General features: G+C 37.1%; 1 pseudogene; it reads right to left on the reverse strand.

The window, feature by feature from the left end:
• Positions 1 to 207: 207 nt before the first annotated feature.
• LOC127210282 (T-complex protein 1 subunit delta-like) lies at positions 208 to 1,766 on the reverse strand (annotated as a pseudogene).
• Between the last annotated feature and the right edge of the window lie 24,996 nt (positions 1,767 to 26,762).

A 26,762-nucleotide genomic window follows, 5' to 3' on the forward strand; every position in this document is an offset into this window, starting at 1 on the left:
TCAGAGAAGCTGAGTATGCTAACTACCTACGTGACCATCAATGAGGGAATGGATACAGAACATATGGCTCTCTTTCTTATGGAGGCTCAAGTTTACACAGAATATGCATGTGATAAGCTATATCTACATCCTACTTAGGATTCTCCTGGGGAAATCACAGTAACAGTCTCTTCTTAGTCAGGAGCATCTCATCATTGGAGCTGAGATCTAATTTACCACATCATCAATTTTCAGAATGTTCCACACAGTTTCAGTTGCTAGGATCAAAGCACTTACTGACAACAACAGAGGCTGGACAACCATTTCCTCCAAAATGTTAGAAATTCCACCTTTTTGGACATTAATGCCTGTAGTTTTATTTTTCTCCTTGGGTATGTCGGTTTCTTAGTTCTGTTACTGTAGAAGTGGGATTCAGGCCAGCATTTTCAGCTAGTGCAGATGAAATGACTTCCATAGCATCCACTAAAGCACAAACACAGTAGGATGCCATACCAATCAGTGTTCGAGAGTACTTAGTCAGTCTCAGCGGCAACTCTATATCTGGAGCACCACCTCCTGCAATAAGAGCTCTTTTCTCCACTATGCAGAGAGCATCATGGATGGAACACTCAGCTTCTTCAATCACTGGTTTGTTAGAACCAGGGACAACAACTGTTAAGTGTTTTGTCTGGGCTTGTACAACCTGTAATCTTGAATAGTTTTCTGGAACCATTTAAACTGACTTCCTCTGCTAACTCAGCAGAACCCAGCACGTCAGGAGTGAACTGGTTTGGTTCCAGTTGTCTTACAGATGAACTTAATGTCTTCTCTTTCAAATCCCTAATCACCATACTCTTCATCTTATTCAGAAAATGCAATGCAAGATCACTAAGCTCATCTCTAAGGATAGACTTCTGTATGAGAAAGATATTACATGCTATCTTCTTAATCTGTTTCACCAGATTTAAAATACAGGCTCAGACCATCTGTACATAGGCACTACAATCTGATTACCTGTTATCTATTTTAGGAGCAGAGCAGCAAGACTGAATAGGCCCAATCTTAACCTTCTCAGCTCTTGTGCCAGAATTTGCCACTTTCTGGCTGAGAACAAGACCTTCCACCAGCTCACAGTCATCTGTTGTCCCACCGAGCTTCTTAATTATTTTAATATCTCTAAGGTCTACTCTAGTAGCTGTGGCTGGGTCACTCACTTTCAATAGCTCATTAACACTTATTGGAGATAGTAGACTTGAATAGTGAGAGACAACCTTTGAATTTAATGAAGTTGTTGTACTATTTGAGTTTCTTTGTCACTCAGTTTTATAGGTCGAGACATGTGAGTAACGATTTCATGACATTTTTCCAAAACTTTTTGGAATGACTCGGGAATGATGGTTGGATGTATACCTTTCTACAGAAGCTTGGTCCAGGAGTCTAAAAGAGAGCCAGCAATGATGACAACTGATGTGATCCCATCTCCTGCTTCTGTGTCTTGAGCTTTAAACAGCTCCGCCAGCATTCTGGCTGTGGGGTGCAATACTTGTTATTTGTTTTAGAATAGTGGCACCATCCTTTGTAATGGTCATATCACCATTTCCATCTTGAATCATTTTATCTATTCTCTCAGGCGCGAGGCTTGTTCTAATGGCATCAGCAGCCGCTTTGGCCACGGAAACGCTGCTGAAGTGGATCTAGGCCTGCTTGTCCGGGTTCTGGGTGGCGCCTTTCCTGCAGCCCGGCCCCCCGGTGGGTGCCCCGCTTTGGGGAGCTACATTCTCTGGCATAGCGATTTTGGCAATGTCTGCAGGCATTCGGGGGACCGATGGACACGGATTCATGCCTACTGCGGAGTTACAGTCTCAGTCTGCCTCCTAGGCGAACCTTCAAGCAGGTTTTGGTAATTTGGTCTTTATTCTGGGAGCTTAGGGCAGGGAGGAAAAATCACTGCAATAGTGAGTGCTCTGCATGAATAGCAACGTCCCAGCTGACTCCTATTCCACACACACACACACACACACACACACACACACACACACACACACACACGCGTTTTCTTTTCAGTTTATTATCCACATTGTAGATTCATAGTTCATAGTTCATAGTACCAAGAATCTTTAACTATGAGTCATGACTTCATATCTGGGCAACTGATTATAGAGGTTGATAAAAGGGCAAAAATAGAATGATATAGAAGAAACAATAAACATTAATTTAAAAGCAAACTCATAATGAATCTGAATAATTTCTGGCAGCACTTACTTGTGTTGCATCATGTGACTTCAAAGCATCCTTGCTTCTGAGAATGAACACCTTGGCCTGTGCATGCCCTAATACTGTATAAGGCCAATGAATGCAGCTTGGTATACTTTGGCTAGATTCGAGCTATGCATCCTATGAATTATAGCGGTTTTTTTTTTTTAGCTATACATAATGATTTCTGACCTTATATAGAACCATTAGAATTTAATTATAGAAAGCAAAGGCTTTTAATATTGTACTATCATCATTGTAAGTAGCAAATTATATGTGTTTTGTACTTTGTTAGCATGCTCAATGCCAAAAATGGCTCTTTGAGTTGCATACTTGAGTTCCAAGAAAACTCCACAAACAGATATTAGGTCAAGTTGAGAGAACCATGCAGAAGATGGAAATGAAGTATCATAGGAACCAGAGGGGTAGGAACCACGGAATACAGCCCACAGACTAAACACACAGGGGCTTACAGAGACCAAAGCAAAATCAGGGACCCTGTATGGGCCTGAGTTGGGTCCTCTGCATATATATATATATATATATATATATATATATATATATATATATATATATATATATACGCACACACACACACACACACACACTGTGGCTGTTTAGATTGATGTTCTTGTGGGACCTCCTAACAGTATGACTGGGGTTTGTCTCTGATTCTTCTGTCGGTTTTGAAGACCCTCTTTCTCCTACTGGGTTGTCTTGACCAGCCTTTATATGAGGGTATGGGCCTAGTATTATTATAATTTGTTAATTCATATTCAGTTGATATCCCAGAGATGCTTGCTTTTTTCTGAAGGGAAACAGAAAAAGAGTGAATCTGGGGGAGAGAAATGGTGGAGAGTAAGTACTAGAAGGAGCAGGGGGTGGATAAACTGCAGTCTGGATGTAATATGTGAGAAAATAATTTTTAAAAATTATATAAATTTGACAGAGTCAGCGTATAATGTTCTATATTTCTGAAATTAGATCTAAATATATTTGTGCATTTTGTACTATGAATTGAAGTGTGAGAGCATTTAAAGGATTGAGGATTATAAAATCAAAATATTGGTCAACTCTTAAAGGTTGGAATCCTATAATTTCAAATATTCAGCTAAGATATAATTTAACTTTATATACAAAATAAACAAGCATCATATCCCATTAGCATATAGATTTTCTTTTTTAGTAAGTAGTAAATTGTGTATGTGTCAAAGAATTGTTTGAAAATAAATTTACTTGTAATTTATTATCAGAAGATTTTGATTGGTACATGTCTTTTTTATACACTTATATTACCAATATCACATAAAATTTCTGAGGTGAAAACAAGTCACAAAGGACAAAGGTTTAAGAATCTCCAGTCTAGAACTCAAAGAGCACTATGATGTCCACTATAGCATTCCTGAAAGTTCATGTGGTCTTCAGGGTAACAGATGAACATTTCCATCTCTGCTTTGGTCAGGAGTATATTTCAATTACTATTATTCTCAATTCCAATGATTGCTAATCTCCAGTTTCCTATATCATGTTGCCCTTCTCTGTCTACAATGCTTTTCCATTTATAAAAACAAACAAACGAGGGCCTGGAGAAAAGGCTCAGAGGTTAAGAGCACTGACTGCTCTTCCAGGGGTCCTGAGTTCAATTCCCAGGAACCACATGGTGGCTCACAACCATCTATAATGTGATCTGATGCCCTCTTCTGGCCTGCAGGTGCACATGCAGGCAGAGCACTGTATATATCATCATCATCATCATCATAATAATTAATAAATCTTTAAGACAAACAAACAAACAAACAAACAAACCAACAAAAACAAAACACCCAGCACTCTAACTTATTTATTAGGCTTCCATACATATTTTGCCTTAACTAAGAAAGATTCTCTTACCCTAAAGCAAGCCAAGATATGCTGTGTGATAATGGACCTTTCTTTTCTCACGTTACAGTTTTCATAGGCTGGGAATATTATATGGCTACTTCTAAATGTCGATCTTGCTTATTCTTGAATCCCTGATGCCTAACAGGGATTTGCCAATGAATGTTTCAAATTGCTGCATGACATCCCATCATCAATCACTGGACAATCCAGGATTATTTCACAAACATTATTACTGATTGGCAAATTTATCCAGTTAAAAACTCACTTACTATAATCTTTTTTTTTTTTTTTGCGATTCTTTTTTTTCTGTTTTTTTATTTAGAAATTTTATTCTTGTTATATCTCAATGGTTATCCCATCCCTTGTATCCTCCCATTCTTCCCTCCCTCCTATTTTCCCATTATTCTCCTCCCCTATGACTGTTCCTAAGGGGGATTTCTCCCCCCTGGGAGAATAGCAAAGTAGAAGGATCCAGAGGGTCCTAGAAACCTATAAGTAGAACATTATGAAAGGCAGATTTGGGCCCAGGGGTCCCGCTCAAACTAAGGCACCAGCCAAGGACAATACAGGTGGTGAACTTCAAACCCCTACCCAGATCTAGCCAATGGACAGAACATTCTCCGCAGTTGAGTGGAGAGTGGGATATGACTTTCTCACGCACTCTGGTGCCTCATATTTGACCATGTCCCCTAGAGGGGGGGGACCTGGTGGCACTCAGAGGAAGGATGGCAGGTTTCCAAGAAGAGACTTGATACCCTATGAGCATATACAGGGGGAGAAAATCCCCCTCAGGAACAGTCATAGGGGAGGGGAATAAGGGGAAAATGGGAGGGAGGGAAGACTGGGAGGATACAAGAGATGGGATAACCATTGAGATGTAACAAGAATAAATTAATAAAAAAATTTTTTAAAAAAGGAAAAAAAGAAAACAGTAATATATATATTATTAATTTATTCATATTACATCTCTTATAAAGGAACACATTTGCTGGCTTACAGTTTCAGGCTTTGTCCATTATCATCATGACAGGAAGCATAACAGTGTGCAGGCAGACAAGATGCTGGAGTTGCCAAGAGCTCTAGACCTTGATCTAAAGGCAGTAGAAATTAAGACTGTATCTCACATATATAATTGAAATGTTCTGCCTCCATAATGACATACTTCTTCTAATATGGCCACACTTTCTCCAACAAGTACATACCTCCTAATACTGCCACTACCTATGGGCCTATGGTAACCAATTACTTTCAAACTACCATAATTATTATGCTGTTTTATTGAACAAAAGGCTTAGAACCCTTCTTTTTTGGGCATTTTAAAATGAAATATGTCAAGAACTTTTAATATCCCTCCTCTTGGCCACAGAAATTTTGTCTATGCAGGTGGTCTTGTAAGCTTAGATTTTTCAAAACCTAATTTAGTTAGGGTTCTTAACGGCTTCACTCTCCCTTCTAATCCAATGACCAGAGGTAGGGGAGAAAGAAGGTTAATTGGAAGAGGGGATTGTGGACCTGTTTAGAAGTAGTTTCTTGTGGGCAATTCTACTTTTCCTTGTCAGGAAACCAGCAGTCCAGTCCAACAGCAAACACCAAACAGCAGTATGAACCAGTAGCAGTAGCACAATCCAGCAGGAACAGCAAGGCTTTGCTGAATTAGCATGAGTCAGCAGAAGTGAATGGGCCAGAATACCACATGAAGCACTCTGACAATTATTTTGAGATAAGATATCTTTAGCAAAGTCTTCAGTCAGTAAAATACCACAGGCATTTTATGTCTAGTTTAACATTTAAAGAGAACATTAACTTCCTTTTTTTCCAACTGTGCATTTCCTATGTTTTCTACTTCTGAGCTGTATATGGCTATAGTAATTACTTACAAGATAATTTCTCATTTCTAAGCACCAATGGCACCCTACATTCACATCGTTAATGTGTGATTTGTTCTTCTTTATTATGAAAGCCTGTTATTTCCTCCTACATTTGCTGTGAGTATTCACTGGTGGCTGATTCTATACATTTTTTTCATTATTATTTTCTTAGGATTAGAGTGAATTCCATTCTCATCCTCCATCTTCAACTGGGGTTCTTTCTGGTTAAACTTTCTCTGTTTATTTTTTTCCAAACATAACATTTGAATGTCTTTGAAAGATTCCCCTACCATTCTTAATACATTTATGGGAATTTATACTTTTCTCCTTAATTGAAATAATTTTCTCAAAATGCTACTAGAATACCAGGCAGCCACACAATTTACACAGTGTACAAAAATGTGTCTGTTTGTGATAATTCACACTGACCTAGATATCCATGACGGTATATATATGAAACATTTATGTCTTGGTGTGCTGACTATTGTTAAAAAATAACTTTCACAGACAAACAAAATAATTAAAAACTGTCAACTTTTTAGATCCATTTTCTCTCTACTACTTTGGGAGCAAAAGGATACTAATTATAATTTTAATAGCAGTAAGTTTTTGAAGTTATAAATTGTTGAGATTTGTTATTGTGGCTTACTTTAAAATGTCAAAGCAATATCACAAACCAAAAAAAAAAAAAAAAAAAAAAGCATCATTCTTAGCAGTGCAGTCATTGGAAAAAGTCAGTATAAGAAAGATTTTGGGGAGATTTTTTTGTGGTATTTTCCATGTGAAGCAGTGTTTTATTTTAGTTTTGTAGAAGCTTAGAGACTAATGGCAAACCTTCATTCCCCGCACCCACCCACCTCTACCACAGCACCAGAGAAGGTTGAAAGGGATAGTGTCATAATACAGATTGTAAGGTGAACTATTTGATTAATATTTGTATTCCTTTGCCTTGCCCCTAAAGCCAGAGAACTTCAGGGCTAGTGTGCCAGTCTCCAGGTGTTGAAGGGTGATAAATTTACTTTGTTAGATCTGAGCAAAATCAAAAAGTTTCTTTGTTTTAGGAAATGCTCTTTCCCAACATTTTATGATTCCCTGTTGTTCCACATTTCTACTTTATGAAGCACCCTGAACCTCGGCTTTACCTTTGCTCAACAGTAATAATGGCCATTACCTGCCCCTCTCCATACTAAGCTAAGGTGTGTGGTGGTGAATGAGTAGAAAAGAAGCAGTAAGTATCCTTTGTAGTAAATGTAGTGTCCAATAGAGGGTGTCCTGGTATCCCCTCTTTGTGATAATATTAGAAAGTCGTGGTCTAGAATGCAATATTTGGGAGCGCAAAGACCCTCTTTTAATCTCTGAGACTAAGGATCCTCTATTTTGATTGCTGTGTCTCAGATAGGGAATGTGGTAACAGAAGAGATAGACAGGGCTAATCCTCTCTTGGACTGGCACTATCAACATTGAAACTGTCCTAGGAAAACTGAAAGCTTAGGAGCTACTTTATACCTGTTTAGTGGCAACAGCCTTGCAACACTAAAATCTCACTCTTGCTGTGGTCTTCCTAGGTTCTCTGTGTGCAATAAGAAGAAAATTGATTTGGGATATCTGTAGCTTATTGTAGTTATGTCCTATGTAGATGCTATTCATGATCTAAAGATCTCAAAGGCCCAAAGTCTGTTTAGGGATCGAAGCTGCCCAACAGCTAAGTATTCTGCACTGTGGAGACTCAGATAAAGTACTGATGAGGCTTCAAGTTTCTGTCTTTTTGAAGTAAGCCATTGAGATGTTGAGAGTGCTTGAGAAATACATCTTGTTTTTCTTCCAGTTGTACACTGGAAGGTGCAGCTGTACTAGAGATATAACAAAGGCTTATCACCATCATCATCATCCTGACCAAAGTTTTCCCTCTCTCTTCTCCTAGTTATTATCCCCATGTTCCTTCTACTCCTCCCTCATTTACTCCTCCTCCATTTCTCTTCAGAAAAAGGCAGGCATCCCATAGATATCAACCAAACATGACATATCAAGTTGCAGTAAGACTAGGCACATCCCTTAAAATTAAGATTGGGATAGTCTACCCAGTATAAGGAAAGGGTCTCAAGAGCCAGCAAAAGAGTCAGAGATGGCCTCTGCTCCCACTGCTAAGAATCACACAAGAAGGCCAAGACACACAACTGTAGCATATATGCATGCAGAGGGTCAAGGTTAGTCCCATGAAGGCCCTCTCATGGTCAGTTCAGTTTCTGTGAGCTTGATGAGCCCAGGTTAGTTGATCCTATGGGTTTCTTGTGGTATCCTTGACCCTTCTAGGTCCTACAATCCTTCTCCCTCTTCCCCAGGATTCTCCAAGATCCACCTAATGTTTGGCTGTGAGTCTTTGCATCTGTTTCCGTCAGCTGATGAGTGAAGCATCTCTGATGACAATTGGACTATGCACTAATCTAGCAGTAAAGCAGAATATCATAAGGATTTAGCTCATTGACTTCTTTTCTCAGTTGTGTTCGGTTCTATCCTAGGTCTCTGAGATACACAGCCTCTGGGTTCTGGCCAAACAGGCAGTGTCAGTGGCGGGCTCCCTCTGGTGCCATTGATCTAAAGCTGGGTCAGTCATTGGTTAGACACCTTTACCACAGCATAACTTGTAGGCAGGACAAATTGTACACCAAAGGTTTTATGGCTGGGTTTATGTCTCAAACCCTCTACTGGTTACAGAAAATGGCCAGTTCAGGCTCCATATCCCCCATTGTGAAGAGTCTTAGCTAGTTACCCTCCTAGACTCCTGGGATTTCCATTGCACTAAATTTCTAGTTAGTCTCCTACATGCCCGTCCTCAATTCTGGGTGTTTCTCCCCCAATTACAGTACTCTCTCCTTTTATCTTCCTCCTACTTGATTCCTCCTGTTTCTGTCCCCCAATCACCTCCACCCATGATGTCTATTCTATTTCTCCTTTCCAGGTATATTCATATTATCATCCCTTGAGCCTTCCTTGTTACTTAGCATCTCTTGGTCTTTGGATTGTAACATGGTTATCCTGTACTTTACAGCTAAAATCCTCTCATAATTAAGTAATAGCATGTTTGTCTTGCTGGTTTTGAGTTATCTCACTCAGGATGATTTTGTTCTAGTTCCATCCATTTGCCTGCAACTTTATTATGATGTCATTGTTTTTAACAATTGAGTAAAACTCCATTGTGTAAATGTACCACATTTTATTTATCCATTCTTCTGTTCAAAGACATCTAGGTTGTTTCTAGTTTCTGGCTATTATGAATAAAGTTTCTATAAACATAGGTGAGCAAATTTCCTTATGGAAATGTTCCAAAGTAGCTGTACAAGTTTGCACTCCCACCAGTAGTGGAGGAGCGTCCTCTTGCTCCACATCCTCACTACTCTGAGCTGTCATTTATTGCTTTGATCTTAGCCATTCTGACGGTTATAAGATGGACTCTCAGAGCCATTTTGATTTGCATTTTCTGATTGCTAAGGATGTTTAATATTTCTTCATGTGTTTTTTTGTCATTTGAGAATCCAGTTGAGAAGTATGCTTAGTTCTGTACTTAATTTTTAATTGGATTTTATTTATTTATTTATTTTTGATATCTAAGCTCTTTAGTTCTTTAAATATTTTGGAAATTATCACTCTGCCAGATATGGGGTTTGTAAGCTATTTTCCCATCCTGTAGGATGCTATTTCATCCTATTGATGTTGTCCCTTGGCAAATGTGTTTAAAAAGAAAGCTAGGAGGGTATAGGAGGAAGATCCTTTTCTTTCCTCTGGTTGTCTCCTCTCATTAGATTACAAAACCAAGTCTCCTATGGTAATGGCTGAGCTACAAAGATCTGAAGACTCTAGAGTATTGTTTGTTTCTTTGTTTTGTTTTGTTTTGGGTTTAAGGAGCTGTTAATCATAGTATTTCAAGTTCTGTGTAGCAATCCATGGTATTCAGCTTTTGCTTTCAGGAAGATCAGTCAGCTGGATTCTTTAAAATTCCATTTTTCAGGATTTGACTCTGAGACAGACTCTTAAACTTCCCAGGGGTGTCTCTTTTTGTACCTGTAGGACCTTCTTGTGCATTCCATATTCTTCTATACTTTCAGGTTTGGATATGACCTAGGCGGGTGGTCTCATATACCTAAAGGGGAACAGGATGACTGGGCCACTCTTTAAGGCTTTCTTATATGACTATCTATTGAGACTAGATGTTTCCCTCTCTTGGGAGGTGGCAGATAGATGTTTTAGACAGGTAAAGATTCCTGGTATTTTCTAGAAGCTGATCTGTGAAAGCCTTCTGTGCTGGAGAATAAATAGTGTGGTACCTGATACAGCCTTCTGTATTGAGTATTTTATTGCTTTAACAGTAAATGTTTCAAAATACTGTAGAAACTGAGGAAATTGAAGAAATTACACTAAACTGAGGATGTTAACATTCTCATTGGGTATATATCAAATGTACTTGGAATGTTCTATAAATAACTGGAAAGAAAGCATGGATCTTGCTAAGGTGAATTATAAACAGAAGTAGGCTCAGAGACAACTTTCAAAAATTCTTTAGAGGTGCTTTAATTTTCATTTCCAGTAGTTTAATATTAATTTTCTTGGTCTTAATACAAATGTGTTAAAGTGAACTGTAGAGCAATAAAACTAAAGAAAAGAAAATAAATGATGGAAGTTTATAAGGAAATAGGGGTTTCTGTGTTACTTGGTTGGGAGTCAAAGCTTTTTTTTCATATAATTTATAATGTTAATTTTGCAAGTGTTGATTCTTCTTAAAGGGACTTGAATTCCTGAAGAAAATGAATGTATAGTTCTGAAATGTTAAAGCCCCATTTTGTAAAGAAAAAAATTTTAATGAATACTGTTCAAGGTGGTTGTTTATCTTACTAAAAAGAAAGAGTCCTCCATACCCCAGAGGGTATGTACACATTAAATTTTGATTACCTGTGAAAGGCCAATAAAAGCAATCACTTCATGCATCCAGTTGCAATGCCCAAGGAAGACACAGAGATGGGGGAGGGCAAATAAAATTAGACTATTTAGCTCCTCTGTTCATTCCTTAGTTAGGTTACTATGGTTCATTTATAGATTAAGGCCAAACATTCAGTGAGTATACAACTTTTTCCAGGTAGCAGCTTATAGGTTTACAGGGAGGTTACAGATTTCATCAGACACAGGTTTCTGGAGATGGGCATCATCACCATTGACTGTTTGCTCTGCATCCAAAGGCTTTGAAGCTCTAGTTCCAGCAGGAACAGTTGTTGATCAAAATAAAGGCATTTATTGGCTGAATTACTAGACTTTTGTGAATTACCAGTGGGCTAGAGGGAACTTATAAACTTTTTGTTGAGCACCAATCAGATGAGGCTGAGGAGGATTGACACCTGATGTAGTGTGTTCTTGAACTTCTAATGTGCCATCTACAGCATCTCTTCTTGAGACCAGGCTATGTTCATACCGTTTTACAGCTACTTTAGGTTAGGATGTTCTTGACCTTAGCTAGGTTTACGTTTACATCTGCCATTTGAGAAGATAACATCCTTCACCCTTTCCATCTTTCTTTAATTTTTTCTTCTGTTAACTTATAATTTTTATGCAAAATTTTAAGCATGTATGGTATCTCTTCCCTCTTTCCTCCTTTCTTTGTCTTCTAATGTTCTTCTATTTTTTCCTATCTGACCCTCTATTGTTTCCAATTATGACACCAAATCTTTTTAAATAAATCATAAAATTATAAAGTTTTCTAGATGTTAGATGAACCTCAAATGGTCAAATGTGATTTAACTCAAACCCATACTGGATGAGTTATGAACCTCATCTCATCTTTTCTGTTCATCTTTTTTTCTAGTTCTTTCAGTATAAAAGAAATGTTGCCAGGCAAAAGAGTCTATCTTTCCCACTATCTTTTGCCATGTTTTGTGTGATTTTTTTCTCTTTTTCTCTCCTTTCTCATCTTTTTCTTTCTCTCCACATTTTTTTTTGTTTGTTTATTAAGACAGGGTTTCTCTGTATAGCCTTGGCTATACTGGAACTGACACCATAGAGATGGCTAGCCTCAAACTCACAGAGATCTGCCTATCTCTACTTACATGCTGGGAATAAAGGCATACACCACTGCCCAGCCTATGGGGTCCTGTATTCTCATCCAAGTACTAATTAGCCCAAGCCTGCTTAGCTTCTGAGATCAGAAAAGATGGGACATGTTCAGAATGGTACGGCCATAGACCTCTCTAACTTCTTGATAAATGTTTTTATTAAAGCCACCCATGTAAGGAGTATTACGGAACTTCTTTTTACAAAAACAACAAAAATGTTGTTTTTAGATCCTAAATAGGCAAAGCCTCTGGTTCTTCTTCCAACAAATATGAAACTTGATTTTGAATTTGTTGTGTGTGTGTGTGTGTGTGTGTGTGTGTGTATTACTTAAGTGATAGAATGAAGTTTTTAGAGAATCCAGGACTGCTTTAGAAATATATGCCTTTGATCTGACTTTTGTTGTGCTGAAATAAAATTTCAAATTTACAGATATTCTTTTGTTTTGTTTTCAGATCAATTCTGGATCATTTAAGTTCAAGTACCTTTGATAATATGAATGACACATTGCATTGGGTAGGTAATTTGGAAGCAACATTTTTTCTTTTTTTTTTATGGTCAAGTTTTTTTATTAATTTTTAATTTTTTTATTAATTTATTCTTGTTACATCTCAATGTTTTTCCCATCCCTTGTATCCTCCCATTCTTCCCTCCCTCCCATTTTCCCATTATTCCCCTCCCCTATGACTGTTTCTGAGGGGGATTACCTCCTCCTGTATATGCTCATAGGGTACCAACATTTTTTCTTTTTCCATAGAGTGAATGAATTTACAGCCTCAAATCCAGCATGCATTTCCATTCCTATCATATGCAGTTGGGTGCATGAAACTATTTCAATGCTATAATATCATTGTGAATTCTTAGTTTTAGTATCTTAAAAAGTTTGTATTATTGCTTTACAGAATGACATTAGACTTGATTCTTTAGTACTTTTTTTTCCATTTTATTATTTTATTCATATTACATCTCGATTGTTAGCCCTTCCCCTGTTTCCTCCCATTCTTCCCTCCCTCCCACTTCCCCCCTTCTCCCCTCCCCTATGTCTGTGATTGGTTTAGTACTTTCTTTTGGATTAAGTTGCTAACATGTAGAATAACTTAATATTTAAGCAACAGAAAAGAAGAATCACATGCTTTCTTCAAAGATAAATTGTGATATAAGACTTAAATGTCAAGAATAAAAAAGTATCCTTATGGTACTCAAAAGCATAACACAGTAAGAATTTAATGTATGGAGAGAGTGTTCTAACCATTCTATATGTATTACCCCTCCCATGGGTTCTCACAACACACATGTCTGCTTCCTTTTAAAACTCACAGCATTTATGCTGTTTCCCCAAGGTCATTGTCACCCAGGACATAATTAAAATACAAATCAGGAGACTTCTAACTATGGAGTTCTCATCCTAGAGCCACACTTCTTGAGAGAGAATATTGAAGGAATTAAGGCTGCCACAAACATAAATGGGAACACATTTGTGAAGTTGTTTCTTTTGATTTTAATGTATATGGAGCATTTTATTTAGTGATAAATGCATGCACCACAGAAGTCTAGTATCAGCCTTACCTTATAATTCACGAAAGGTACAAGTTTTTAAATAGTGATTTAGTTATTGCATAGTAATCATTATTGAGAAATGATAGTTTCTCTTTAATGTATTGATATGTATATAAAATATACTGATGGATAGATAAAATGACTCAGTGATTGAAAGAGCTTGCTGTGTAAGCCTGAAGATCTTCCATTGGAATAAAGGAGGAAGGAGAGAAACTCTACAGGATAGTATCTGATCACTACAGGCCTGTTGTGGGACTTCTGCCTACAGACATATGTGCATATGCACATCCATACATATACACATTGTCCATACACAAATAAAAAACAAATAACTTAAAAGTATATTGCTGGACATGTTTTAATACAGTTATTTTTCTTTATATCCTTCTGCATTTTGCATTTAATGTTTATGCCCTCCTGAAAGCAGAGCAAAAGCTTAATGGCCTACACAAATGACAACTTTAGCGATAAAGGTTCAGTTCAGTTGCTGGAGAGAAAAAAAATGTAGCATCTAGAACATGCAACATGTTTATTATTTCTAAACATCTGTGTATCTATAGGACACTGAAAGGGAAAATGTTTTCATTTGCCACAACCAAAATCTCCAGACGCCCATTCATTTTATACAGGCTATACTGACTACCTGGAAGTTGTTTTTTTTTTTTTTTTTTCTACCATTCTAACTTGTGTTCAGGTTATTTATGGTTTTGTTTTGTTTTTTGCTTTTGTTAATTCTTAAATACAAACATCCCAAGGAGCTTTCTCCTCTGGCTGACCTGTGTCTGGATCTGGGCTTTCTCATCTAAGTCAAGCTAAAAGGCAGAAAAGAAATAGCAGAACTCAGATACCTGCTTGTCTTTGGTTCAGAACACACTGAGTGCAATAAATTATCTTATGCACCTACACTCTTATAGTTTCAGGTTTGTTAACTTATGAATGAGCATCAATTAATTTTTTCTTTAGTATACTTACTAAGGCTCAGACTTTCTTTCAGGAGTTAGAAATAGAAAGAGAATGTTTTATAGGAGCTCTTTGATGAGTTTCTATTTATTTGAAACTATCAGTTTATTAATTATTATTGACTGGATTTATATATCCAGATCCTAAAATATTTCTATAGACACCATGGAACTATAGAGACCTAGAAGCTTGCCTTATCTTTGCTATGTGCCCAGGAAGATGTATGTTCTTATTTCAACATTTCACCACAGTGAGTCAATCTCAACGTTAAATGACCAACAAATAACTTCTTCCTTTCTTCAGAATACAACAGTGACAAAGTGACAAAATATTTCTAAGGGTGCAATAGCGTAACATATATTATGGGGATAACCAACCACTTTCAGATTAAATTTAAGACCTACTCTATAGGAAAAAACACATGCCCTTGTACTGTAAATTTTGCCAGGAACTCATTATTGGGAAATGTATAGGTCCCAAGGGTGAACCCACCACTATTATTTGTGGCATACTGTCAAACTCCTCTATAGGTTCATATGTCTGAATCCATAGACTAGTGCAGCTCTTAGACATCATCAGATGAGTTTATTCAGTGATTACCACAGAGGCTAGAGAGATTGTCATTGGAGTACTCAGACACAAATGTTATGTCTATATCACCCTTTCTACACCAAGGCTCAAGGACCATTACAGATTAGGGCGAAGAAAGATTTTAAAAGACAGTAGTCAGAAAAGACAAGCAAGACAGTGTTTTCTGGACAGGACAGGACCATTCCATTCATGAACTCATAACAGCTGTGATTGCTTTCAGAAAGCCCACATAAGATCAAGCCAGTTAAGATCCCAGAATGAATATGAGGAGGGGTTCAAGTCTCTTATCCCCATTTGAAGAAGTATTGTTTAATTCTGGGAGATGAAGAATCAATTTTCTCTTTCTTTTTCTTAACAAGCCAAAGCTCTTTAGTTTGTGACTCTTGATATAACAGATAGTATAAAACTTTGGTAGGGTTCCTATTTCAGCCAAGTAAAAACCATATAAAGAAAATCAGCCAGAATGTTTGAAGCAAACAAACAAACAAACAAACAAACAAACAAAAAACCCAAATGAAACTAGAAGTTAATTGTTACACATAAATAGGTTGAATTTCATCTTTGCAAAGAGAGATAACCCTGTCTTCTGTTTGCTTTTTCTCCTGACTGCCGGATCATTCTACATTTTTAACTCTGTTGCCTGGGTGACTATCAGCAACCTTCTACCTAATTATCTATCTATTACCAAACTATTCCATTAGTTATGAACATCATCTGGTGTGTGTGTGTGTGTGTGTGTGTGTGTGTGTGTGTGTGTGTGTGTGTGTGTCCTCTCTTTGCGTGTGTGTATGTGAAGTTAGAAGTTGACTTCCAGGATAAAGTATCAGTTTTATTTAAAGGTATCTGTTTATAGCTAACTTCTGACATATCAGCCAGTCTAGTCTACATGGCAAATTCCAGGTCATCAGGAGCTATTCAAAGAAAATTTACCTCCGAACTACAACAAGAGCAATAGCAACAACATATGTACATGCTGCCTGCCATCTCTGTTTGGTTGACCATGCTCTGATGTATTGGCCCATACTTATGGGTATTTTTATTGGCATCACAAATTGGATTGGTAGATTACAAAACCAAAACAGAAAAAGGACAAAGGGTTAGGGGAATGTGGAGGTGATGAAGCAAACATCATAGAGAGTTGTAGAAAAAAGTGTGAAGCAAATATGAACACAATATAGTGTGTGTAAAAACTTCCAAGAATTCATAAAAAACATTATATTTTAAAGACATTAGTTTTCCAATTATTGAAAGAATATTAAAGCACCCACAGAAGATTCTTAACTGAGTGTAGAATGATAGACGGATGTGTAGAAATTTTTGGCTTGTTGAATTTGAAGATTAAAACAATAAGCATGAACATTTAAGAAAAGAACATATAGGTGCTTGTAGGATTTGAACTTTTACAAACCCACTTTATTTGGTGCTTTTTAACGCCTATACCTTCCTTATAACCCACCTACCCAAGTAAGAAGAGAAAAGACATTACTGAGAACAGGAGAAAAAGACCTTTTCAGACTCAGTTCTTTGGAGTGATTCAACTCTTTGTCTTCAGGATTTCAGCAGACCCGTTAAATAGCAAACCAGCGATTCAGCAAAGGTGACTGCAATTGCAGCCAGAATCCAGAACCTCAAAGCATTCTTTGGAGTGTTTCTTTCTGGGAGTGTCTTGAAGAAGAGCAATGAATAGCCCAATGATAGGAAGCATATCAGGATGTTTATCAGTTGGTAAAGACAATGCCCCTCTAAGAGGAAGTTCCTCTTCTAGTGGACAAACATCTCATGTTCTCTCACAAGTCTGTTTTCAGTGGACAAACACCACACACCCTCACACAATCTGTTTCATATCCTATACTTGGAATAAAAACAAAAAACATATTTACATCCACTACAAATGGTTTTAAGTGGATAGGTGTCAAACCAAGAAGAGAAGATGATGTGAATGTTTGGGTGTCTTGAACACTACTCTAGACCTCTGAGCTTGCTTATTTCCTCTTAATGTGAGTGTTGTGTGATCTGCTGTTATAATCTGATGACTGTAAACATAAAAGAGCTGGAAACCACTTATGAAGCACCATTAACTTTTTGTTATTCTTATATCATTCTCCCTTTACCATTTGTATATGGGCTAATTTGCATTATAGTGGCAGAATGTACATTCAGGAACATGGATATTAAAAACATGTGGAGATGAGAAGATAAGAAACAGCAGGCTATATATTACACACAACTATTTATGTAAATTAAAACACAAACATAGCAAGATATATTTTTAAAAGGATGCACATGTATTTAAGAGCCTTTTTCAAGCACAGCAGAGATAACAGTCTATGAAGAGGGAGAGGAATTGTGATTTGGACATAGACAAGAGAGTAGACAACACAAAGCTAAACAAGTGAAAAGGAAAAGAAAATTCTGCCAAGTGCTGATGAACACAGCATGATGCACACTACAGAGCATAATTAAGTCAACCCCTGTGTCTAAGAACAGTGGTTTCTTGTTGTTAATGAGGTATTATGGAGGGTGGCTTATTATATGTGTCTTCACTAACCCACTCCCCTGCTTGCCTCGCTTCTTAGTAATGGGAATTCCTACTTCATTCAGAACAGTTCAACGTTCCATTGTCTCTAATACTGTTTGAGTTGACTCTGGTATTTGGGATACCATCACTTGGTTCTGGGTCTCACTCTGAAGGAAATCACACCATGGAATAATATGAAACTTAATTTTATAACTGAATTTGGAAAGTCTAGTACAAAATCCAAGAGTCACATGAGCTCTCATTGGGAATAAAAAGCTCTAATTGAATGTCTACACAACAGTGCCTTCCTATCTCCATCCTCCACTCCCCATGGTCAGATCCATATAGTCTTTCCAGTCTCTGTCAGAAGTTATTGATGCCAGGATCATGGGGCAGTTGCAGTCTTCCCAGACCTACAGCATACAGAGCCAGCATGTGGACTGGGAGAATGGCTGCCTCTCTTTAAGGCCCCATTCTCCCTCTTGCTCTGGGATGACTTGAGTACCATTATTCCTCTGCCACTGTGTTTTTCTCTTCAGACCATCAATCGACCTATTTATCTTAGAGCAAAAATCATTCCCCACTTGCTGAGCCTTTTTACCCAAGCAGTAAATCACTATTTTTCCTGCTATGTTGGTGAATTCCTACAAGAACCTTCTCCATCTCCGCATTTAGGGTCACTCTCAGCCAAACATGACAAAATGACGTTTACTTTCCCCGCACTGGTATCCCTGACTTCTTTTTAGTGTATTACTGGAGTGATCAATATGCCTTTGCTGCACGACTAATCAAAAAAAAAAATGTCCCTCAGTTTAAGAATGGATAAAGAAACTGTGGTACATTTAAACTATAGAATACTGCTCAGCTATTAAAAACAAGGAAATCCTGAAATTTGTGGACAAATGGATGAGACTAGAAATGATCATGAGTGAGTTAACTTAGAAGCAGAAAAACTCACATGGTATATACTCACTTATAATTGGGCACTAGCCCTAAAGGCATGTCCCATGAATGTCTTCACTTACCAGGAGATTGGGATAGATGTGAGGACATCCTACTGAGACTCTAGGTAATATAAATATAGGAGATGGGGAAATAGAAGGACCCAGAAGGTCCTAGAAACCTACAAGAAAAGCATCGTGATGGGTGGATCGGGGCCCAGGGGCGTCTGCTCAAACTATTGCACTAACAAAAGACATTACAAGTCATAAACATTGAACCCCTACTCTGATCTACCCAATGGACAGGACATTCTCCACAGTTATGTGGAGAGCAGGGACTGACTCTGACATGAACTCTGGTGCTCCATGTTTGATCACCTTCCCTTGGTGGGGAAGCCTGATGGCACTCAATGAAAGAATAAGCAATCTACCAAGATGAAACTTGATAGCCTATGACCATATAGTGGGGGAGGAAGTCCCCCTTGGTCTTAGACCTAGAGGAAGGGAATAGGGTGAAAGCAGAAGGGAAGGAGGAATGGGAGGACACAAGTGATGGGCTAACAATTGAGTTGTAATCTGAATAAATTAATAAAATTAAAATTAAAAAAAGAAACTAGTAACTTCTATGTCATTCCAGTAGTATTCAAGTAATTCTTTTTATTTCTTTTTGTGCTTTCATCTTTCACTGATAACCGTAAATATTAATGAGCCTTTCCTTTTAATATGTTTAGATATATTTAGTTTACTTTATATATGTAAGTGTTATACCTGCACATATGTATGTGTTTCATGCATGTCTGGTGCCCATAGAGATCCAGAGATGACATCAGATTCCCTGGAACTAAAGTTACAGATTGTTATAAGCCACTTTATAGGTATTGGAAAGCCATCAGGTAATCTGCAAGAGAAACAAGCGCCTTTAATCACTGAGTCATTTCCCCAGCCCACATCGCTTTCTTTCTACCAATTCTTGTTTTTTTTTTTTTTTTTTTTTTTTTTAATTTATTGATGTCTTAGGAATACACAGCTGTGTCCCAGGAGATGCAGACCTAAACTTATAGAAATCTATATGACGATTGTTTTCTTTAATGTTTTGCTACTACTATAAGACATTTGCAACTTTCAGCAGCCACTTTTAAATTTCTGACTATTGAGATCATCATGCAGTTTATGGGTACAGTGTATTTTATCATCGATGAACACTTTGTTCTAATCAGATCATAGCATTTAGCATTTCCATTTCCTCATTTCTTTATGCTTGGAGCCTGTCAACTCTTTTCTCATTTTCTTTATAAAATATATAATGTTGCTGTAAACTAATATTTTCAAAATTATACTTGTTGCTTCCACTTAAGATGAATTATTTGTTCCTTTGCTAACGTCTCCCATCTGATATTCTTCCTGCCCATACAATCTCTTAATCTGGAAACTCTCCCTAATTGCAAATTGGGTCCTTCATCTACTTCCCCTATTTTTTACAAATTGATGCATTACAAAGTTCAAACTCGCTATGAAATCACATTCTCATTTTCTGTCTTTCCTGAATGCTTTTTAATTTTCAGCCTCCACACAAATTGTGTTTTAGAGAATTCTTGACTGGTTAAACTCTGTGAGTTTAAAGGGTTTCTTCTAACAAAGTATTAGAAGTGTGTGATTATCATTCAAAGAGAGCTTTCTTTATCTTTTCCCTGTTGTCACAAGTTTCAGGTCTGAGTTAAGGTCCTGGCATCAATTTTTAAAAACTTAACATGTTTCCCTGTAGCCCATCTTAGTAGTTAGAACACTTACCAGTTATCCAGCTATACACCCGTCTATCCTTTCCCATCTACCCATCCCATCTTCATCTACCATGGAGCATGTGCAGTTCAATGCCATATGTTAATATGCAAAGTACAGAGTTTTGTACGTCAATGAAATTAAGTACCATGAAATTATTACAAAGACTTGATTTTAATACTACTTATTAAACTTTTACCGTTCAGAAGAAGAATTATTTAACTTAGTATTTTTAGTGTTTTGGGTCTATGGAATTGTATTAATTTCTTTTGTTGGTAGAGACAAGACACATATGGTGAGAACTTCATACTTTGGCGAAAGGGATGTTGATGTTCTGTTGGAATGAGTTGTACACTGAAATTCTCTTGGAGTTCTCAGTTCACAATGGGCATCTCAGAATATGATGGTATACTAGTTAGCTTTTAGAGAAGTGGCTTTCAACCTGGGGGTTGTGACTCATTTGGGGGGAGTTGAATGACTTACAGGGGTCACATATCAGATATCTTGCACATCAGGTTATGAATTAGCAACAAAAATAACTTTATGGTTGGGGTCTCAACAGCACGAGAAACTTTATTAAAGGGTCACAGCATTTGGAAGGTTGAGAACCACTGTTTTAAAGTTTAATGATTAAAAGATATGATCTGTGAACTTTAGAAAATATGTAAAATGGGCAAATAACTCAGTGCACCAGCCTATGTTAAAACTCAATAAGATACCATTCTTTTACTGTGTTCTCCATCATTCCATGTTCTTAATAGAGAATATTGTAGGAAATGATCTCACAATAATGTACTAAGGTGGTTCCAGATTCATATTTTTACTTTTCAAGTTTAGAAATCATATTTATTCATCAAATTGTCATCTAGGTATAATTTTGAATGTTGAGAATATTTTTAGGCATCATTGATTGGTTAGTAAAGTTAAGAATGCTGCTTTTAAACAAAACTGTAAGGGATTTGGGGAGGTTGGTTTGTTGGTGAAAGGCTTGATTTTTAATAAGGACCTGAATTTAGATCTTCAGCACTGTGTGAAAAATTCAGTCATAGTAGCTTGTATCTGCACCCAGAACTGAGGAGGCACAGGTGGGCAGAATTTTTGGGATCACTGGATAGCCAGTCTTGTCAGTGGGTGACTTCCATGTTCATTCTAAAAAAATAAGATGAGAGCAGTTGAGGAATACATGGAACATTGACTTCTAATCTCCATATTCAGGGGCATATACACACATGTATATGGGATGGACATACTTGTATATAGCAAAGACATAGACAGAATGTTAATAGGGCTAGTCCACAAATGTATTTCAGAATACTCATTCTACTTAGGAGATTTCTATGAAAATAGTAATATTGCATCAATAATTTACACAATATGGTTTAAAGGGAGTTTAATTTTTTGAATAGTACTTGTCTTAAAGCATATGCATTCTTTAGCTGTATTCACTACACTGTCTTGAAGAAATAGCCTCCTTTGGGGGAAGAAAGTTACAGTTAAAGTAAAAGTAATATTTTACAGAAAAGAAAAGAATGGAAAAGTTTACTCTTCTGAATAAATATTGAAAAAACTTTGATGCTAAGGTAATTACATTGATATGACATAAGAACGGCAGCAGTTATCAGCTCTCTTGTCATATTATGTACATACCTCTGTTTAATGTTTCACAGAAATGAAGATTCGATTTATAATTGCAGGAGTCAAGAGAAGAGTCAGGGAAATATTCTTAGGATGTAGATATCTCTATGCAAGCTATTTTGTGGGGAGTCTATGTCCCAAGCTACAATGTTGTCTGGGAACTCAAGCTCCAGAAATGGCTTTGATCAATACCTCCTGCTCTCCCAACCCAGCAAGGCATAGTCCAAACCATGTGTTGCCTGTATGGTACTGATAATTACTACTATTACCTTAATGGCTAGAGAACCCTGGAATAATACATTTAAAGTTGTGAACTGTAAATGGTAATATATTAATAGCTTTGATGCTGTCAGAGTGAAATTTCCCTATGAAAATTGTAAGAGTTGGAAGATTAATTATATTTGTACAACCTTTTCTCCCCTTAGAAAGCCACTAACAAATTGTGAATGTGTATGGGGGGGGGAAATAATTTGCAATTATTATCTCAAATGGAGTGTTGTTAGTTTTGTTGTTGCAGTAACACAGTAACGTGCTGACTGCAATACTTAAACTCCATCTCTCTGGGTTGGTATTACCTTAAAATCTTTTGAAAATAAGATCAAATCTTGTTTAACTGTTAGACTGACCTTTACAGTGCTAATAAGACTCCTAATGAATAAACGAACTACACTGTTTTGTTCAACCTTATAAAAATAAAACCAGAGTTAATTGACAATATAATGAAAAACTAATCAGAAGGGTGTTTCTTCATTCCTTTTTCTTTGTTTCAGATTTAAAGTTAGACCATAGTTTTGCATGTAATCCCTAGGACCTCTCCTCAAGCTTGAACAGACTAGGCAGTGCCTTGCTAAGAAAAAGGTTCTTATTTGGGCAATTGACTAAACTTGAATGCAGTAGAATCAATTGTAGGTATATTATTGTATTCATTTTACTAAAGGGCATGTCACATTTTTTCCTCCAGGAATTTTTAGCAAGTGGTTAAAAATAACCTTTTCAGAAAGGTTATATTACTGCTGAGGCCTGGCCAAACCTTTTGAATGGAAATCTACATCCATCATACTCAGATCTGTCAAACTAAGTCTAGTGAGTAGTTCAGTAGACATAAGGTTGAATTCAAATGTCACTGTGCCATGTTTCATGACAAACAGGCTGGCCAAAGTGACCTTTGCATGCCAACATTCCATTTTATAGCTTGAAAGGTAAGAAAAAGTGGGTCTACAAAACTATGCAGCTTCAGGACCACTGTGGAGAGCCAAGACAGATTCAAATTTGAATTCTAAAATTATCAGCTTTGGCTAGAGATGAACACAAATATAATTACGCTCTAATTTTCATTAAGGTATAAACAAAGAAGTTTCTTTTAGGAATGAGTAATTTACACTCTTGGTCAAACACATACGGGTTTATCAGTGATAGAAAAAAAAAAAAAGCTTTGAAGGTGTTTACTCAGTACACATTCTTTTAAAAGACCTGTCTCTTTCTGGACTAATAAATTTCCTAAAGTTATCACCTAACCCTAGAAAAAAATCACAAGACAAAATTAGCAATAGTTATTAAAGGCAAGTAGCAATGATGAAAGTTCAATCCCACGAAAAAGAAATCACCATATGCAGAACCCAAATGTAATTACTGGAAGACTAGTTGTAGCGTTTTTGTTTGCTAGCAAATAAAACAAGAGAAGGAGCTAAAACATTTTATTTTATAAAACACATGAAAAAATAGTAGTATCCTAACTCAATGAAACTTCCTAAAAATTGTGTTCATGGTCATTTATAAGATAGACTCCAAATGTATGTACCGCAAACATTTGGTTCCTTTAGTCAGTCACTCAACCTAGAAAGTTGAATTATTTTTGTAATTCCACATACCCATATCCAAACCCTTTCTTTTCTCTCTCATCAGATAGCAGTTAAAACAAACAACAATAACAAACAGAATAAGACAAAGCCACAGGAACTATCACAACCCTCAACTTCAACATAGGTCAAGTACATCAATATGGTCGGGTGGCAGCCCAGGCCACCGACAACAACATGACCATTGTAGGCTGCACAGCCCAGGACATCAACATATCCAGTAAAGCATTGTTAGATAAAACCCCTATAAAAATACCATTGAGCTTCTTTTGTTATGAAAACTAGCTTTTCTTATGTGAAATGTTGTCATTGGAAATGGCTTCTGGGTTAGAGATCTTGGCATATGTGCACTTCCTTTCTCAATACTGTTACTCCATCTGGATTATACCTGTTTAGGACCTATGCATGGTCCCAAAGTCTCTGTGAGTGCAGATATGTGTTGACCCTACAGTGTCTACATGGCCCAAAGTCTCTGTGAGTACAGATATGTGTTGACCCTATAGTGTCTACATGGCCCAAAGTCTCTGTGAGTGCAGATATGTGTTGACCCTATAGTGTCTACATGGCCTTTTTCCTTGGTGTCTTTCATCCCTACTTGCTCTTACAATCTCAGGCTGAAACATTTTGAAGTAAGGGGTTACATACATGAGTAGCTGTCATTTTATCACACTTTCTTGTGCAATGAATAAATATATATATGAATTATTGCTTCATTTTTCATCTGTATTTGCCTGTTGCCTTTTAGAACATTGGTCAAAGACATGAGGCCCATTTAGCAGTTCCTATTTATGGTGTATCAAACACTGCCCCCAAACTTGTTTTGTTGAATTCTAGGTGGTACCTTTGTGGTGGGGTCATGCTTCCAAAAGTGCCAATTCCTTTCAATTCCCTATCTTCTCCTCTGTATCCTGTTTCTAAGTAATTAATCTATTTTGTTGGCTTACCCTACTCTCTACAGTGTTTTCTTAGTGTTCTATTGATATGAGGAGGCACCATGACCATAATAACTCTTAAAAAAGAAAGCTTTATAGGGGATTGCTTAATGTTTCAAAGCTTTAGCCCATTATAATCAGGGAGCATGGTGGCATGCAGGTAGACATGATGCTCGAGAAGTGGCTGAGAGTTCCACATCTAGATCCCTAGGAGGCAGGAAAAGAACTCCTGGGCCTAATTTGGGCTTCTTAAATCTCAAAGCCAACCCCTGGTGACTTGTTTCTTCCAACAGGGACATACCAACCCAAAAAAGACACATCTCTTAGCTCTTTAAGTATTGCCATTCCCTGATGACTAAGCATTCAAATACATGAGCATATAGAACTATTTTTATTAAAACCACCCCATTCCAATCCCAGGCTCCCATAGGTTTGTAGCCACATCATAATACAAAAAATGCATTCAGTCCAGCTTCAAAAGTCCCCATAGATTATAACAGAGTTGATGATGTTTAAAAGTTCACATTTCAAAGTCTCTGATACTCATGGCAATCCCTTAAGTGCAACACCTCCAAAAATCAAAATTAAAAAAACACAGAGATGAGATATGATAGATTATTGATTCTCATTCAGAATTTTGGAATCACCAAGATAGGAAAGATGTTTTTTACAAGGTTGCCAGATACAATTAGCCAAAACACCATGAATGTAAAATTCATATAATCCATGATTGTTTCATGGTTCTTCTTTCTGTATGTAATTTTTATTTATGTGCAGTAATATAAATGTATATGGCAAAAAATAAAATAAAATCTTTAGAAGAAAAAAAAAAAAGCAGAACACGTATCACATGCTTTCAGTAACAATGGCTCAGAATCTACATTAGCCAATGAGAGGAGAGGGAGCATACTGAGGAAACACCGAGGAAATATTACAGGAATACTGGACCAAAGCAAGACCAAAAATCATCAGGAAAAACTTCAAAACATTGTTTCTCCATGTCTGATGTCAAAGTGTTCTTCATGTCTCCAACTCTTTTCATCTTGGTTGACCGCAACACGCTTCTCTCTCTTGGGCTGGTTCCATGCCTGCTCTGTAGCTTTCCTTGGCAGGTATACCACGACTTTGGCGTCTCTAACATCTTGGGGTCAACCCATATCTCACCCTCATAACTTTATGCAATGGCTTCTCTGGGCCTCCATGAATGCACACCCCTAACAGACACCTCGTCTCAGCAGCTTTTTTTTTTTTTTCATGTAGAGGAAGATCCTCCCTTTTTACATCCTTGACTGTAAAGCCAGAACCATGTGGTTGAAGCTGCCAAGTTCTACTGCTTGCTGGGGCTGAAACACGGTCCCCTCGTCAAATTACATATGCATCAGTTTTCTGTTGTTGACCATTTCCTTCATTTATTAAGCATTTCTTTAAATTTCTTTCACAAGTTGAAAATTTACATGGATGAGTTTGTCCCAGGAGATTGCCACTCCTTTTATTCCATTTATCATTAGGCTTTTCTTAAACATTTTATCTACTTGAACACTGCACTTAGGCTACTACACTTCTTGGTGCTCATTTCTCTTCAAACAATACATTTTGTATTTCTCTTTGTCCAGCCTGTTCATTCTCATTATAGATCTGCATAAGACTGACCACTAATAACCACAAGACATAATAGTAGGATGTCTTTAAATCTATTCTGCCAATGATATTAATCACAAACTCTTTAGTTTAGCCATAGATAGATTTTTCTTGGACAGGGAAGGAAGCATCCACATTCTTCACCAAAAGATTACAAAAATGGTCTCTAGGACACTTACTAATATTCTTCATTCTGAAAATACTTGGGATAGGCTGTCATAATCTACATTGCTCTCAGAACCATTGTCCTCCATGCTCCCAGTAGTTTGGCCTATTAGGCTCTACTT

Source organism: Acomys russatus, chromosome 27, assembly GCF_903995435.1.
Source record: "Acomys russatus chromosome 27, mAcoRus1.1, whole genome shotgun sequence".
NCBI lineage: Eukaryota > Metazoa > Chordata > Mammalia > Rodentia > Muridae > Acomys > Acomys russatus.